Source organism: Bubalus kerabau, chromosome 4, assembly GCF_029407905.1.
Source record: "Bubalus kerabau isolate K-KA32 ecotype Philippines breed swamp buffalo chromosome 4, PCC_UOA_SB_1v2, whole genome shotgun sequence".
In the NCBI taxonomy this organism is placed as follows: domain Eukaryota; kingdom Metazoa; phylum Chordata; class Mammalia; order Artiodactyla; family Bovidae; genus Bubalus; species Bubalus kerabau.
In genome coordinates, this window is record NC_073627.1 from 87858664 (window position 1) to 87877977 (window position 19314).

Genomic DNA, 19314 nt, shown 5'->3' on the forward strand with positions numbered 1-19314 from the left:
CGCTCTCACCCAAAGGCAAGGCCTATAAAGAGGTTCAGAAAGACCAGGCTGTCCAAAAGGGGGCGAAATCAAATCTGGACGAGGGTGGGCACCTGGAAAAATTGCACGGTGGAGACGGCATCGGAGACGGGCCTCGAGGCACCTACAGCGTTGCGCATAGGGGAGAGGCCACTCGGGATGGAAAGCTCCCCGCTTGTTCTAACGGCAGTTACACCAGGGGCCCATTCTACCAGCCAGGTTTTTAGAAGACCCCTGCAAATGCAGGGGTCCGACCTAGGAGGCATTTCCGCTGTGCATTTATTTGGCTAAGTTTGGATTTGACGAGCGCACGGGGGAGCTCGGGCTCACGCAGGTGGGCACTTTCTTCCTTCCTTAGCTCTCCTGACTCTCCGCGAGACGCTCCCACCCGAAAAAAGCGGCCGCTCCCCCGCAACAGATTCCGGCACGCCGGAGCCGCGCTGCAGTGTAGAGAAACCTGGGTCCGCCCAGCCCTAGGGAGGAGGCGCAGCGCCCAGCTCACGCACCGGGCTCTGGGAGCCGCTTCCCGCCCCCTCCCTCCCGCGGCGGCGGCGGCGGCGGCGGCGGCGGCGGCGGCGGCGGCAGCAGCGGCCAGAGAAGGGGGCGGGCGAGGGGCGGAGCCAGGGAGGAGCGGCGACGGCGGCGGCCCGGGCGGCGGCGGCAGGTGTGGACCAGGCGGAGGTGTGGGGTATCCGCTCGCGCCCGCGCTAATGAGAGGCCGGGACTCTGGGGTCCTGGCGACCTCCCTGAAGGTGCTTCGCGTGCGGCTTCGACCCGCGCACAACTTGGGGTGCGGGCCAGGGACGCTCTGGTCCGCGTGCGGCGCCGAGAGGAGAAAGACGCGCGGACCGAGAGGAGAAGCGGCGACCAGAGGGCGGCGGAGGCTGAGGGGAAGCAGGATGCCGCCCCTGTTTGGGCCCCCTTCTCGCCCCCGCGAGGCCGCGCGGAGCTTCAGCGTCCCAGCCCTACCGGCAGGTAAGCGAGGAACGCGCGGGAAGCCAGGCGAAGTCCGAGTTGAGAGGGAGCTTCGGGGCCTGGCACACGGCAGTGCGCGCCCGGGTCCGAGGGCCGCAGGCGCCCGAGCGAGGATGCTGCGGCCGGGTCCGGCGCTTCCCGGGGCACCGCGGCCCTGGCTCTGTGCAGAACCGCCACCTCCTCTCGCCCACATAGCAGGTTTCCCTGGCAGGATCTCCGAAGTCCCAGGTTCTTCGCTCTCTTCCCCTAAACCGCGAAGAAGGAAATATGTGGGTTCAGGGGCGAGTGCGGAGCGAGAGCTTTCAACCAGTGATGTTTCACGAGAGCCCAATTGCTATTTAAAATTACTGCCGCTTTACAACTTACGCGGCTTTCCCCTCTTAGAGTGAAGAGAAGTTGGGCGTGTATGTTACATCCCTTCCTGGTAGGATTAGAGTTTGTTTTCGCCACGTACAGGTGGGAAAATGATGCGTTGTAAATCCTGGCGTTTCCAGCAGTACTTCACTCCTGGAAGAGCCAGCGATCCTACAGCGAGACAATGGCTGTCGCGAAAAACATGACCGAGACGTTCGTTTAATGCCGCTTTGGCAGGGGAGAAGTTAAGGAAAACTTGAGCGTAAGTGACCTGTTAACCGGGTTCTTGCGGGACCGTTTTTGTTTCTGCGTAAGTGGTACTAGGACTACGAGTGACAGGTCAAGACCTACACTTGGGTTGGAGTTGAGGCTGTGGTTGAACACCCCTCATCGTCAGGGACCTCTAGTTTCTGGAGTCGGGCCTTTCAGCTATGTTCATTGAAATCCAGGCAGCTTTGAAGTGAATTAGGAAAATGATCCTATTTTTTTTTTCCTCTGGAGTTTATTACCTCTGCATTAAAATGTTCCTCTCATGGACAAAAATATGAACAGTATTCTGCTTTATACTTTCTTTTAAATAAATGTTGCTTGAATCCGTAAAAATTTGATTGGAAATTGACAGCCAAGTTTAGATTGAGTTGTTGTGAAGTTTTGTGTTTGGCTGGGGAAGGGACTGACTTTTAACTTATTCAAGCCTAATACTGATTATTTTTTCAAGCCTAATACTGCTTATTTTTCATGGTCTCCAGACATTAATCCTTAAGTGAAGGCCTTTATCTTGATTTTAAGAGATAGATATGAAAGTAACAGTGGTTTAAGCCCCTGCATAAAAACTATTGTCGCCCCCACTTTTCTTAATTTTTGATAGAGCCTTATGAAAGTTGAACAACTTCCCTAACTTAGGGTGTAAAAAACCGCGTAAGTAGAATTTTAGACCCCGAAATGAAAGTTTTTTATTTGTGTTTATCTTCGTAGAATTATCAGACTTTATGAAATTATCAGCATGTGATGTTTATCTTTATTTATGCCATATTAGGACTTTGTTGTAGATGCGGAAATATTGTCTACATAATAGGTAAATGTGGGGAACCCTCAAGAAGCTCCTTTAAAAAGTACAGTTATTCACTGGGTGAAGTTTTATAGCTCTGAAAAGCCTGCATCAGACACGAAGCTTGGACTGATAATGTGAACTGTTGGCTCTTTTTGAAATTTTAAATAGATGATTAAGAAGGGAGGTATAAAATGCTTTATTCTTGAGCATGTTTTTTAAAACCCAAGTGGGAAGAAAAGTTAAAGGTATTGTTTTTGTACAGTGTAATAACTGGATAACTATTTTAGAAGCTCTAGAACGCTTGAGGAAGTAAAATTAAAAGGTAGCATAAAATTATGTATTTGTACTTTTAGAACTTTAATGAGAATGCATACTTGTAAATCTCAAATCCTCAAGTGAACAGTATTAAACTGAATGAAATAGAATTTTTCTGCATATGATTTTTACTCAGGCTAAAAAATATTTATCTTAATTTGCCTTAAAATTTTTAAGTTATAGTTACATTTTGTCGATAGCTATTTTGGATAATTCCAAGTACTTTAAATCATTTACATTGACAGTTTTCTTTATTAATAGATTTGTAAGATGTCTTTTACTTAGGACATTGATACTTAATGACAGTAGGTGTCATTAATTTTTTATGTAATTTACATTTACATTTTATGTAATTTACATTGCCACGGTTTTTCTTCATTTAGTGTATCTAGGTAGTTTTAACATATAAACATCCATGGGGTCCCACCAAATTTAAACTGTAAGAAAGAAATAGATTAAATTCCTGATTACTAGCATTTCAGGAATGAAATCTAGCTTTAAGACCAAATGGCTTTTTGAAGACATTTTAGAATACATATAAAGATATGATTTTTAGAGTTCTTTTCTAGTTCTTTGAAATCTTAAATTAGCAAAAGAATCAATAATTGCATTTTAACAGTTTCTTCCTGTATTTAATAGATTGTTTCCTTAGGAGTAAGCTCCCAAGTGTTTTAAACGTTTGTATGAGAACAAGAAAGTCTGTTTTTTGTTGAAACGTATTTCTATAGACTAGGAAAAAAACCAACTTGTTGAGTCTAGAGTAGGTCAGTCTTAAACAAGAAACAATGAAATGTGAACTTTGTATTCTGAAGTGTATTTTCACTTGAGTACTTTAAAATTTTGTCCTTTTTTAAAAAACCTTTGTATAGAAAGTAAACCAGTTATTGCACTGGTGCAGTATAAGCTCCTTAATGTGTTTGCTTTATTCAGGAGTATGGAGACTTTTTTCTGTATATCTTATGTGTGTAGTCCAGGCAATTATCAAAATATTTTTGGTGAGGATTGGAATGAAGGGGGCTGGAAATCCAAGTATGATTATGGTGTACATGTGTGTTGGTTTGAAGCAAGGAAAGGGTGAAAAAGAAGAGTTTGGGGTCAAAATTTATACACATCAATCAGATTCCCTAGTGCTTTCTTCATTGTCTGATTGACTCTTTAGCCAGTATGTAGTTACTGAGGCTAAAATACACAGTGGATACCAAAAAATATAAACTGGTTTGAAAATCCTTTCTCATGGTTTGATCAAATATTATCTATATATCACTTTCCAAGCTATTCAACAGTTGAGGACAGTTTATAAATTAAATGTATTATAAAAGTTAAATAATTTCCATTTGAGAGAAATGCCCCTTTTGAGGGACTTACTTTTTAAAATCGCAAATAGCACCAATCCTTTGAGTAAAATAAGAATGGTTATGTTAATTACAAATTATATTTTTAGAAAGGGAAAATGTAATTTTTATTGGCCTTGGGGGCATTCAGTTTGTGGCCCAGTTTCCATTTCTCTATCTGCCCTGCCTCTTACAAAGCATCGGGTACTGAGAGAGGAAAGACTGTGAGGAGAAAATTAATGAAACAAGCTATGTGGGCTGAGCATAGTTCTGCCCTGTAAGCCTGTGTCTGCATGAATTCAGAACCAGAAGAGAAATTCTGAGAGTCAGATTCCCCACTGTCCTCTTACACTGATTCCAGTGGCAGGAAAGGGAGTAGCCGTCTTCTGCCATTTGCAAAGCCAGCTTCAGATCCACAGCAAATCAAACCCACGAAATCTTTTAGTCTTGTCTAGTTCAGCCCCACTTCCTTGCCAAGGGCATAACAGCTGAAGTTAAAAGACTTACATTCAAACAAGAAAATTAGTGCCATTTGTTTATAGGCAGTAGCCTTGTTCTTACTGCTTTCAACCTTAATTGGAAAGAAAAAAAAAAAACAAAACCCAGAATATTATTTGATTGTAAGTTTTCCAGGGTAGTATGCAGGAGACTGTGACTTAAGAATGCAGTTAGGTTTTTCACTTATCTTGAATTACTTATGGTTTACATTGTAGTTCTCTGGTTTGTGTGTGTGTTGGGGGTGGGGTGGGGGTTACAATTTGAAAGTGGCGAAAAGTACAATAAAATGGTACATTTTAATATGACCGAGATGATATAGCACTGCTCATGTAAAAGCTGTCCCAATACTGCTGAAGTAATTTTCTGTTGGACTTTCTTCCTGGTATTGTAAATATAAGTTCTTTGCTTAGAAATAATCCTGATTCTGAGAAGAGTAGTAGGAAAGGAAAAGAACTATGTCTAAAAACCAGTGTCATCTGACAATGGACATTTTAAGTTGTCTGTGTCAAATTTCAGGTGAACTTTGGCCTCATTAATAAATTGGATATGTATAAAATACGATAAATCAGCTCGGAAAGGCCTTTATCAGAAACTTGTGTGTATGCTTTTCTAGTTGATCTAAATATGACATCCAGTGATCAGTAAAGACCAATTATTATTAGACATTTGAGGTGAAACTGTTTTGGAGTTTAAAAGTTGATGCAAGTAAAGAATTGGTCCCCCTTACAAAGTCAAACTGGTAAAATCTTTCTAAAATAAAATAGCCTGAGATTTGTGAATTACAGTGCATGTTTGAGTGAAAATTCAAGTCATAAAATCATTATTAAATAACCCTGTGGGGTTCTGGTAATTTTTTCCTTGTTTAAATCTGACCTTTTACCTATCATCTCAACTGAATTAACTTTAAAAAAAAGTCTCAAGAAACAGTAAGACTAAAGCAATGAAGGGTGTGAGAGCTCTTTGTTGTAAAATCTACCTAGAGTGAATGAAAAGCCTTATAAACTAACATTTAACTGGCTTTTTACTAGAATGGATTTTCAAGTAACTAACTGGTAATACTGTCACTTGACATTTCCTTTAAATATTCTGTGCTATAACTCAAAACTGATTTCCTTTTTATAGGTAAGAATGGAACTCTATTAAATTTAAAAAAGCAAAAGAAACAATTTATAGCTTACAGCCTGACTTCTAATAGTTTAAAATACTGCTGCTGCTGCTGCATGTTGGCCAGCACCCTAATAATGATAAGATTCTATGTTGTTTTATTATTTATTTTTGTTTTTTGAATTAGGATTTTTTAATGAAAAGAGTAACATTAATTTCCTTCTTAAGTGAATATCTTTGTGTATTAACTGTCAGTTATAACTCCAATAGTTTGAATTGTAATTTGAAGTTAAAAAAATTATAGGTTAGTACTTGGACTGATGTGTGCTAAGTAGCATTTTAATTGCTTCTAATAATTGAATAATTAAAATTTTATCATAGCTCTTTAATATCTGGAAACAAATTTCTAGTTTCATACCAAAGAGGAAAAAATATGACATCTTAATCTTTAAATATTAAATTAGCCAAATAATATTTTCTTTCAGTATTGTGGCTTTTCAACCAAAAGTACTAAAAATATCTTTGTCAACAAAAGAAGGCTATATAGAAAGGTAATGAAAAGAAATATAAAATAAGAGACTAACCAACTGGATTTTTTTAACAGTCTGGAGAAATAGCAGTAAATCATATTTATTGATGAAGATGAGCTAAGCTTTTGACAGAAGTCAGTTTCCTTTTAAAATAAATGTATTTAGTAGTTGATAACAGCTCATGTTCTCTTTTCCTTTTTTTTAATTAACACATTGTGGCAAAGAGACCAATGATACTAGAAAAGTAATTTATCAATCAGTTAAGAACACTTCTAAAAACATTTTTTTGAAAAGTAAATCTTCTTTCTAAAGATGTTCATTATACTAACCATTAAGTGTTAGTAGAAAATTTTTGCAAAATTTAGTAAAGAATGCATGATATGAGAACTATATATTTCAGAAAAATACAGATATGCTGGATGGCTTTATTAGCTCACCTAAAAATGTAGATTATACTGGGAATATTAGACTATAAATGGAATAGCATAGTTTATTATTGCTTCTTTTATTTCAGAACTCTCATGTTAATCTAGAACTAACACAAAACTTTTCTAGAAATGCCAGGGTCAGGGTTCATCTAGATCTTTTCTCAAAAACAAATACTAAAATGTGTCCAATTCTTCTAATTACCAAAGCCATAATGATGACAATTATAGCTCTCTTTATTAATCATTTTCTGTGTACCATGTTTTATTCCACGTGCTTTATCTGAATTACCTGCAGTAATCTTCACAACAGCCTTACTGTTGCCAGCCCAATCTGGGCACCATGACTATTCCAGTTTTATAGACAAGAAAACCATGGCCTGGTGAGAATAAAGGGTTCAAACAGCTAATAAAGAGTGTGACTCTGAGATACAAACTAAACTCTTTCCTATGCCACCTCTCTGTTCTTGATTACTGTGTTGTACTTCACAGTTATTAAGCAGAATATTTGTGGAATTCTTGTAAAAAAAACCTGGGAGTCATTTGTATAGAAGTTTGAATGTTCTCAGTTATAGCACTTTTTTTTCCTTTACTTTTTAGAACTAGTTCAAAGCCTTTCATGTCCAAGTTTGACAGATGACATAGAAGAGATACAGGTAACAATGTTTGTGACCAAAAGAAATAGGTAGTGTCTTTAAAGTACTAATCCTGATTTTTAGATAACTTGTAAATTTTCTCTGAAAATCATTTCAAAAGCCTGTATAGACAGTTTTTTGTGGTGGTTTTCTGGAACCGTGGCACTGGAATTGCAATATAGTTAAAACCTCTGGAACCCCTAATCCTTGATAGGTGTTCAGTGAATATTTTTTGAAACAATGAATGTAGGGAATGAGTGAAAAGAAGACATTTCTTTGTCCAGGAAAGTTGTAATATGCGTTTGTGTGTTGAACTGTGGTAGACAAGTTGTGGGTAGTTTACCATTAATTGTGCAGCTGGTACGGCACCTTCTTGAACCTCAGTTTCCTCTTTTGAGAAATTGGAGTAATTACATCGTCTTCAGTTATTGTTGTGAACGTTAAGTAAATGATCGTTCACTCTTCTTTATTGTTAAACCTGACCTTTTGTGTGGGTACAAAGCCTATAGGAGATGTGAGGATTGAGGAAAATCTGTCAGAGCCTGCCATAATTAAGGCATGAGTTTAGAGCAGAGTTCCTATAACTGAACCCACCAGAGAAAGAGTTAAAGGAATGAGGTGAAAAGTGGGCTTGAGCAGTGGAGGAAGGGACCTGTGTTCCAGTGCTGAGTCTTTATAGTATTGACTTGTGGCTTTAGGTAAGCCACCTGAGCTGTCGATGTGTAAACTGCGGGCACACCTCAGGGCTGTCTAAGCATCTCTGAAGTGTGGTCCATCTTAACAGCTCTGCTTGCAAAGTTTCAAGTGCCTCCTGCCACAGTACCTCTTCTAAGGAACTTACGGGAACTCCCCTTGGGAGGACACTACCATTCCATATACACAGCCTCCACACCCTTTTCTCTTTCTCTCTCTTCCTTGCTTCGTTTTACAGGTTAGCACTACTTGGACCTAAGCTTTTCCTTTAGCACCATTCTCCATTTCCCTTGGCTTCTTCCACTGCTCTCTATAATGGCAAAAGAGATAGGGACTTGTTAATTTTTTATTTTGTAAAAGTTAAAGATCCTGTACTTCTGAGCAGGATAATTGCAAAGGCCCCTTTCACGCCAGCATTTTGTGGTATCTGAAATTCAGTGTAGGGACACAGGAAAAGAGCAAAAAGATCAGGCTAAAGAGTGGACTGAGTCAGTTTGCAGGCTGAACAAAACGAGGATTAAAACGCAGAGAAACAAAGAGAACTTTAATAATAAAAAAAGAAGAGTTCAGAGGTCAAAACAAAAATGTTAAGGACAAAATTAGACAAATTAAATTTACATGAAAAGAAAGTAAAAATGTAATGGAATTGAATGGAAATTAATGGGAAAGTGACATTTAAATAGTAAAAATAATTAAAACTCGATCTTTTTTTCATCAGAATTCCTATTTTGAGACCCATTGGAGCAGAGTGGTTATAATCCAGAAAAGCAGACCTTTTATGTGCATGGGAAAAAGAGGTTATGAGGCAAATGATATAAAAAAACATTCTGGGACACCGCCAAATCCAAGCATTTCAAGGGAGATTTTTGACAAAAGAAATTCTAAAGTAAAGCTATTTAAAAGTAGGAAATCATTTTCTGTTTTCGTGTCTGAAATGAAAAACAGGGACTACACACACAGATTGAAAGTCACCTGAAATTTAAAATATTAAAAAAAAAAAGCCAAACAGACAAGTTTGTCACCAGAGATACTTCAAAAAAATCTTTGGAATCCAAAAGCTAGTATAATAGAAACAGTATGACAAGAACAAAAGAAACTTACAGAAATAATAGCAGATGATGAATTCTGTTTAGGTCAGCGGGAACCAACGTAGCTGCTAGAACCTGTGGTACTTTAGAAAATGATACTGCTGCTGCCGCCAAGTCACTTCAGTCGTGTCCGACTCTGTGCGACCCCATAGACAGCAGCCCACCAGGCTCCCCCGTCCCTGGGATTCTCCAGGCAAGAACACCAGAGTGGGTTGCCATTTCCTTCTCCAATGCATGAAAGTGAAAAGTGAAAGTGAAGTCGCTCAGTCGTGTCCGACTCCTAGCGACCCCATGGACTGCAGCCTTTACTAGTTTATGCATAATCATGTATGAGAGTGAACACAGAGGAAATTAGTGAATGTTACTAGTTACCTGCTTAATCTAGCAGTAACTTAGTTAAGTAGGTTACTGTGGATAGAAGACTCTTTACATTGGTTTTTGCTGTTTCTCTCCTCCACCCCCACTTACAGATACCACTCAGGGGAATGGGCTTGGACTTTAATGTTGGGAACCTTGTGTTTGAGTCTCAGCTCAGCACTTAATTTCTGGCTCTGTGATTTGAACAGGTCTTTTAAAAGCTCTCTGCCTCACTTTTTACATTCGTTAAATTGTGCTGTGTGCTTAGTCACTTAGTCGTGTCTCTGACTCTCTTCAACCCCATGAACCGAAGCCTGCAAGGCTCCTCTGTCTATGGGGATTCTCCAGGCAAGAATACTAGAGCAGGTTGCCATGCCCTTCTCCAGGAGCTCTTCCCAACCCAGGGATTGAACCTAGGTCTCCCGCATTGCAGGTGGATTTTTTACCATCTGAGCCACCAGGTTAATACTAATCTAATACCTTCCTCACGGGGCTGTGGGGAGAATCAAATGAGCTCATGTATTTTGTAAGTATAATTGGATGATTTACTGTAATAGAGATCTTTCTGAAACTATTTCCAATGAGAAAGTGTAAGTTGCTCAGTTGTGTCCGACTCTTTGCGACTCCATGGACTATACAGTCCATGGAATTCTCCAGGCCAGAATACTGGATTGGGTAGCCTTTCTCTTCTCCAGGGAATCTTCCCAACCCAGGGATCGAGTCCAGGTCTCCCACATTGCAGGCGGATTCTTTAGCAACTGAGCCACAGGGAAAGCCCAAGGATACTGGAATGGGTAGCCTATCCCTTCTCTAGAGGATCTTCCCAATCCAGGAATTGAACCGGGTCTCCTGCCTGCACAATGATGACTTTTGATAGTAGTCAAGATGGTGGTGGTGATAAAAAACATTTCCTGGGCACTCCCTGTGCCACAGGCACTGTCCTACATGCTTTACATAATAAGACTAACCCTCACAACAACCCCATGAAACGAGTACTGTTATCATCTCCGTTTTACAGATGAGGAGACTGAGGCCAGAGAGGCAGCTGGAGTATAGCAGTTGGGTTGCCCAGATAACCATGTCACCTGTAAACCAAGTTTTCCCAACCTTGGCGCTCTTGATATTTTGACCATATAATTTGTTGTTGTGGGTGCCTGTCCAAGCCTTGTAGAATCTGTAACAGCATCCTGTGCCTTTACTCCGTTGTGTCAACCAAAACTGTCTCCAGACATTGCCAAATGTTCCCTAAATTGCTTCTAGTTAGGAACTACTGTTGTAAACTTATAGCAGAAATTACTTTTTCAAATGACCTTCTTAGTAACTCTTACAGTGACTCATGATTGTAATTGGGCAAATTACACATTGTAGATTTTGTGACTTTATCAAGCTGTGTACACTTGTGTGGGGGTGATGTGAGTTACACTTGACCCATGCTGCTCTCTTCTACTCCCTTTCTTTATACTGCCTCTGATGAGAGCCCAAAGGCTAAAATTGCAATTCTGCCTGTAACTTCTTTTAACTGCCCTACTGCTGCTACTGCTAAGTTGCTTCAGTCGTATCCGACTGTGCGACCCCATAGACGGAAGCCCACCAGGCTCCCCTGTCCCCGGGATTCTCCAGGCAAGAACACTGGAGTGGGTTGCCATTTCCTTCTCCAGTTCATGAAAGTGAAAAGTGAAAGTGAAGTTGCTCAGTCATGTCCGACTCTTAGCGACCCCATGGACTGCAGCCCACCAGGCTCCTCCATCCATGGGATTTTCCAGGCAAGAGTACTGGAGTAACTGCCCTACACACTGCCAAGTCATATATTGTTTCCCCTTGCACTTGACCCACATAAACACACACACACAGTCTCGTTTTTTTTCTCTGTTAGAGGACTTAACACATTTGAATTAGTGTGCAGTAAGAATTTATGTCTGAGCCAAGATAACAGCTGCCAAGAAAAATATACCCAGCAATGAAAAACTCACAGAGATTCGGTGAAGAAAAAATAATGTTATATGATGAAGTATATTACTAAGGTATTGGGTTTTATTTTTGCAGTATGATAACGTGTTACATTCACATACTTCAAATGGATTCAAGGCTTCTGGTCATTGTTTCTTTGTAACTTAATATGCCATTTTCAGGAGTAGCTGAGGTGTAATAAAAAGAGCGGTGAAATACCTAGGTTTCAGTACTGTCTCTGCCAGACACTTACTGTGTGACCTCACCTCTTTTTTTACTTTACCCCACAAGTAAGATGGGGTAATGCTATGAAACTGATCATGTTGAAAGGTTGAAGTGAGAGCATAGATGTACCGATACCCAGCCCAGGTCCTGACCTGTCAGTTTTCTCCTTCCTTCCAGGACCAATTTATCAAGGAACTTTGCCATGGTTTTCAACTTTATAATCCATGGTTTACAACTTCAAAAAATTGGTAATTCTTTCATTGTGAACCAGTTGTCTTTGAAAGTAATAGAGATAACATCAACTAGCCTATTGCAGATTACTATTACAAGATGGGATTTGTAAAGAAGGGAGGGTACATACAGTATTCTAAACCACTGAATCATAAAAACTTTACATTTAAAGATATAACAAGGTTGCCAAGAGAGGGAGAGAAAAGATTCACAGAGGAACTCTTGGAGCCAAACCTTACCCTCTTAATCCTAGTGACCATTTACTGATTCATCTTTTTAGTGGGTATTTGTGTGCCAGTCACAAAGCAAGTGCTAAGTATATGAAGAGAGCAAGTAACTAAAAGAGCTACTCTAGCTCTGCACCCTGTCCCTTTGGAACTTAGATAGTGACCGTGTCATGTCTTTGTCCCAACTCCAATTGATATTTGCTGCCTAGAACACGAGTTTGGAAAGAGTCCTGAGACTTGACTCACTGGAAAGAATGCTGTGATCCATTAATATGTCTCCCTCGAACAAGATAAAGGCAGTGGAAGCACAGAATTTAACAGTCCTCTGGCAGAGAGGTTTTTGAAGTGTGGGCCTGACCTCTTTGTGTCTCATGAGATCAATTATGTGCATCACCATAAGGTTTATTTGAGAAAGGAAGTAGTGAAATAGCAAAGTGCATTGCACACAGTGATTCTAAGTATTGCTTTGTAAAACTTTTGTTTTTGTAACGTGTCATGTATTGTGTAACAGGTCATGATGTGAAATGCATTTCCTACAGTGGGTCACATAAAAATGTAATTCTCATGGTTTCATGAACGCCTACTCCTTTTTCTCTGTGTTTCATGCTAGTTTTATTTTTCTGAAATTACCTCATCTGTTTGATAATTTATGTCTGATTAAAAGCAGAACTCATAGACTCTAGTGTTTGTTCTTCAAAACATGGTTTATCCTTTGATTCTACTCTTACTAGACTCATAGTATTTTGTCTGAGGTGATTAATAATTTTATTTATAGTCAGTTCTGGTGGGACCCAAAATAGCCAAGTAGTTAGAAGCATAGGCCCTGGAATGAAGCTTGCTTAGTAATGTAGATCGTGCCACTTTGAAGCTTTGTGAACTGGAGAAGCTGCTTGAAACTTGAATTCTGTGACCATCACACATCATACTTATTTTTTACACACATGCAGATCTTGTTTCAGAATTCTTGGGTTACTACTTAGGGAAACATATATGCTCTTATTGCATGGCCAGATCATTATATCACATGGCAAGAATTTGTAGAAACAGCGTCAGAGTTAAACTGGAGAAGTAAAAATGCTGCTATTTATCACATACTGAGAGCATGTCCACCATGAATGGTCACAAACTACCAATACCATTTTAGTACTTGAGCCAGCATTGTTTCAGTTCAGTTCAGTCACTCAGTCGTGTCCAACTCTTTGCGACCCCATGAATTGCAGCACACCAGGCCTCCCTGTCCATCACCAACTCCCAGAGTTCACTCAAACTGACGTCCATTGAGTCGGTGATGCCATCCAGCCATCTCATCCTCTGTCGTCCCCTTCTCCTCCTGCCCCCAACCCCTCCCAGCATCAGAGTCTTTTCCAATGAATCAACTCTTCTCATGAGGTGGCCAAAGTACTGGAGTTTCAGCTTTAGCATCATTCCTTCCAAAGAACACTGGTTCTGTTTAATTCCGAGAGTGGAGGGAGATAAATGGAAGTCTGTATTAAAGATAACAGAATATGGAAGGAAAGTATTTGGAAGCCTTGAGGAAAAAGGATTGAGAACAAGAAGGTAACAAGCAGGCTAATCTGAAAGACCACACTTTGCTTCTCTTCCAATAATAGTTTCAAGCACAAAATCATCACTTGAAAGTCCCACAGTAATGCTTATAGTAAGAGAAAACCCTGCTGCATGGCTTGCCTGCCTACTCCTTGAACAAGAATTAGATATTTAAAACATGCTTTTAAAATAAATTCATTGAAAGCACCTGAGCTGGAGCAAGACAGAACTGGGTTTGAATCCTGATTTTGCCATTCCCCAGCTCTTTGGCCCTTGGCAGATCGCTTCAGCCTCTGGAGCCTCAGTTCTATCACATGTGAAATGGATATAATACCATATTTCACAGGGTGATGATCAAGATTAACTGAGAGTGGTTATGTAAAATTCCAAGCGTGCGACGAGTGGCCAAAAAACGTTTTCCCCAACCTCCTACCCTCTCAGAAAAAGTCAGATTTACTCCAGTATTCTTGTCTGGAAAATTCAGTGTCCATGTGAATACGTAGAGATTACAGACAAGAACAATGTTTGAGGACATAGGGCAAAATGTTCCAAAAGAAATTTTAATTGCAAAGTAATCGAGCCTTTGACATCCTTCCGTGCATGGACTGCCGGCTTTGTCACAGTTGTCAGGAAGAGAGGAAAAAGTACTCTGAGGCTGTCCCCTCTACAGCCTGGCTTACTCTCTGTTGTATAGCCTACCACATACTAGATAAGCAAATCGTATCATGCGCGTTTAATGTGAATTTGGCATTTCTTGTAGGTTAAGCGGTCTCACAGATGACTTGTTTTTACTTCTCTGAATTTGTTAACTAAGGAAAATAGACTATCCCCAATCTAGTCCAATAAAAATCTAGTCCATCCAAGCTTTCACATCCTAAGAATATCCTGTGATTCTTCCTTTAATTGAATCATAATCTACAGTATCCCTATTAGCTTTTCTTCTAGTTTGTATCTTCAAGACTTTTCAGCTTCCAGTTGGCTTGAGTGGTAACTATACCTATGATTAGTAACAAGAGAAATTATATTGCCCTTGACTCTTCTGATCCCTGCCTCCTAAAAATTCTTGTTCTTATATCTCAGTAATTTCTGATGGCAGGGCTTCTTTTTAAGAAGTCCGCCAAGTGACAAGACACACTTGCCTGTGAGCACGAAAAGGTGGTGTGTTTGTCAAAGCAGGCACTGTTATGCTTGCAGTTTATAAAACCTCCTGAGAAAATGCACCTCAGGGAACGGGCGCTTTAAAAAGTAAGCGGTCATTCAGCTTCCTGGGAAGGAAGCACCCAGGACCGACCTTGTTTGCCAGGGCAAAATATGCTACACCAGGATTTTTCTCACCGTTCCAGGAATTTTCTACCCTCCATCCATGAATGACTTTGGTGTATATTTTATTTTCTGCTGGCTCCTCTGTAGACGGGTATTAACTTGTTGAACCTTTCAAAGCTTTGCAGGACTTTTAATATGAAAATATTCTGCTTGGTTAGTTATTAGCTTGAAAGACATGGGAATACTAACTTTAGGTTTTGAAATTACCACCCTTAGTATTGTGGAATACTTCATCACCACAGGTAAAATTCTAGTAGGACTGATGGAGGAAGAAAGCAAATGTTATTCCAGTAACACAGAAGATAGCTATTTTATCATCTTCCTGGACTTGGGAATATATTTAGTAATTAAATTCAAATCTGCAATGTTTTATACTATTTAAATTTATGAATTAATTTAATTTTACTTTTTAAGGGTTGCTCATTCAGAAGCATAATAATAATAATAATAACACAGGGCCTTGAGAGTCAGAGCTGGGACTTAAATCTGGTCCATTTCCTTCATGCTGCTTTTGGATGCAGTGGTTCTTTCACATCCAAAATAGTGCGTTTAAATGGGCCTCATGCCTGAAAGTTCTGGAGAGCAAAATGTGGTGTGAAAAGTGCATTTTTATTTTGGCCTGACTTTGCATTTACTTGAAAGAAAATACAGACTATATGCTTATATCTGTACCGCCTCCTCACTTTGAGGGATATTGAACTGTGGATGAAAAAAATAATGAAGATGCACCAAAATTATAGAATAGTAGCTCCCTGTGGTTTTATTTTTAAAAAATAATTACTACTTGTGACACATTTTATCTTCAAAGTGCTTGGCAAATATTAATTAACTTTCTAAAAGTTTAAAGGAACTCAAGTCAGCTTGCTTTTTTATAGCGAATATTCCATTGAAGTCAGGTGGCATAAGATTGAGCTATAATTGAGCTATAATAGAATTATTGAAAGATTCTTAATAGGATGCCTGGGCTTCAAAGACAGAAGATCTAAGTAGAGTAAAGTAATAAACATCTAAGAAAGTAATTTGGTTTGTACTGAAGAAAAACTGAATTTATTCTTTTGGCCAAATAAATTTATGCCCAAGTGAAATCCGCTAATGGGTGAGAGACGGACTGAACTTAACTTGATTCCTGCATTGTCCAGGAGGCTGTAGAGTGACCCTTGACCTGATACCTATATTAAACATTTTTAGATTTTGGTCCACATAGGCATATTATTAAAGAATTACTTTTTTCATACTTAGGAAGTAGCAAAAATTAATAACCCCAGAATTAACCCATTCTAATAAAAATAAGTGGTCTAAAATGGTTAACATTGGAAAATATTTTAAAAACAACAAATAAAAGTATTTGTCAATTGTTATGATAAATTCTACAAGACCCAGAGTTCAGGACATCCTGTAGTTTTAAAAGAATTTAATTCCTGTGTTGAATTTCCTTGCTTTCGTTGACGGTTTCACCTTTAAGGTGGTTATTCCAATATGGCACACATTATTTTCTGATTACTTGCTCCCCATACTGCTTAGATTTATGGCATGTCCCATTCCTACTTGCCCCGTACACACGCGCATGCACACTCACACACACGCCACCTCACCCCCATCTCTGGACAGATATAAGCAGAGAGTTAATATTTAATTCTTGTTAGGAAGAGGGAAGTTCTGTGGTAGATAAATAAACCCAAAACCCTGGACACCATAATTCATCTTAATCCTTTCCATGTAATGAGAGCAATTGATAGAATACAATATGAAAAAATGGAAGGGAAGATTTCATATAAACAGAACAATATAAAATTAACTAACCTTGAAGGTGTAATTTCAGAGATGTCTAAAATAGCTGTTATTTCTCTGGGCCTTAGTTTTCTTATTTGTGATATGGTCTTGGTTGGGAGGAAAAAAACAAAAAAACAGAACTAACTCAATTCTTGTCATATAGTATGTTTTTCATAAATGTTTACTCCCTGCCCTCAAAGTCAAGATCCTTGCAAGTTTCTATTTTAGGAGAAGGAGCAGAGCTAATTCCCATTAGCTCCTGACTGTTTCATGCCTGAGATCATTTGCATAGACTGTTTTTCTCCTAGAAAAGTCTATCCTGCCTTATCTGGTTTTTGAATTGTTGTTTAGTCTTCACAGCCCTGCTCAGTGATTACTTCCTCTGTGAAGCTCTCCATGACCTCCTTCCAGACAAAAGTCATCTCTCCTTTCCCTGCATTCTAAAATCTTCAGCTGTTTTTGTTCTTGCCTGTATTAGTGTGATGTGTTATTTTTAGTCTGTCCACCTTCTCCACTTGGTGGTTAGCTCATCAGTGTTGAAGTGTGTCAGTTCTTTAATCTGGTCTATAAAGGTTAAGCAATAAATCTTAGTTGAGATGGAATGAAGTGAAAATGTTCACCATAATCACTAAATGGCTTGAAGATTCAATATAAAATGTAATGTATCAAGTTTTTTTGTTTTCTTTTTTACTGTACCCCATTTTTTAAAAAAAGTTATTTTGTCTATAATAATTAAATTTATTTGCAAAAATTTTGGAAAAAATATTTTTAAAGAAGAAAATTAAAATAACTTATTATTTCTCTACTCAGATAAACATTATTAACATTTTTTCATATATCCTCACTCTTTGTACTCTAATTTAATTGTATGTAAACACACATATTTAACCAAAATTGGAATTTTACAGCCTGTACTATTTGTAACTGCTTTCTTTTCTCCAAGTAGTTTGTAATTATCTGCGTGTATTAGTAACTGTTCTTTGAAGACATGAACCTACTATAATTTGTTGTTGTTGCTGCTGCTGCTGCTGCTAAGTCGCTTCAGTCATGTCCGACTCTGTGCGACCCCATAGACGGCAGCCCACCAGGCTCCCCTGTCCCTGGGATTCTCCAGGCAAGAACACTGGAGTGGGTATAATTTGTTGTTGGCAATACAAATTTTGTCCAGTTATTTTTGGTTTGTGTGTTTGCTGTCATAATGCATTCTACAATGAATAGCATTATATACAGGACTCACAAATGTTCAGCTGGTTTGGCTATACTTGCTGAGATACTGGAATATTTCATTAGTGATGAAAAAGTAGTCACTACCCTATCCATCCTGAGTCCCCTTTCTCTTGACTCCTCATGATCTAGTTTAATGCCTCTCCTGGCCCAGTAGCAGGCCTCTGGGACACAGATGATATCCATTCTGATTAGTCTTGACTCTGGTATATCTCTTCAAAATAGTTTATAACACCCCTGAATCTTTGCATACATCTCTGATATTTCTTGAAAAATCGGAAAGTGAAAATCTTTGGCCAACAAATATGTCAGGAGCCTGTCTGGAAACAGATCACTCAAATTAGGGTAATTCTTGTTGGGTTCAGTAAAGGAATTGTTTAAAAAAGAGGGGGCAGAGTAAGAAGGTTTTGTAAAAACAGAGACGGTTTGCAGTCCTAGACAGGAAGGTGAGGGGTGGGAATAACTGGAACCTGCAAGAAGAGAGCCACTTTGAGAGGACCTCTGTCTTTGCACCAACCTGTGGCTTTGGGCCAAGGTGCACAGTTGATCTGTGGCAGCGTTACAGCGAGCAAGCCAGGGGAATGTATATCCCAGTTTCCCTCTCTTCCTTCCTTCTGATCTCCTTTCAGGGCTCCTCAGTGCTGTCCCCAACAGGAAGTCAGAGGACAGGGGAATTGTTTGGATAGTCTGTTACAGGTCAGCCTGGGCAAGAGGGTAGGGTGGAGAGGTGATTTGGAGAGGTAAACCCAGAAGACAGCTGGACAATGTATAGCCTCTTTATTCCATAATGTAAATTTGTCTCCAGAAAATAGTGATGTTTTAAGGGCCTCAAATGTAGGCTGTAATCTGGGCCTGAGTTGATTACATTTACTTTAGATAATCTGAATTGACTCATAAAGGAGTGAAATCTGGTGCAATGGTGGGAGGGAAGAATCAAAGGGATATTATGTACCTGGGAGATGCAGGGAGAGGAAAGACCAGTGAGGTTGAGGGAGCATCTTGAATAAACTCCTCCTGCCCCCAGAGTTGACCTGTGTCTGCTCTGCTTTCTGCCTCTAGTTCTGCCCCCCAGGGGACTCAGAGGATTTGCCTAACATCACCAATCATTATCAGTTCTTTGTGGAGGCGTCCGTCTTTTTTTCTCCACTCAGCATCATTGGTTCACCAGCTTGTTAAGCTGACCGTGATGTAACCATCCATCTGTCTTAAAGCCTTCTGTCTGTGGTTCTCTCCCTGCCCGCACATGATAATCACATATGGAGCTTTTATAAATATACCAGTGCTCCAGCCCTATCTCTAGAAAGTCTGATTTATTCACTGTGCTCTGAGGTCCAAGAGTCAGCTTTTTCAAGTTCAAAGGATTCTAGTAAACTGCAAGGACTTGTGAACCCATGTTCTGTTGGAAGCTCTGAAAGCCCTAAAATTCCCAGAAAGAAGAATTTTCTTAG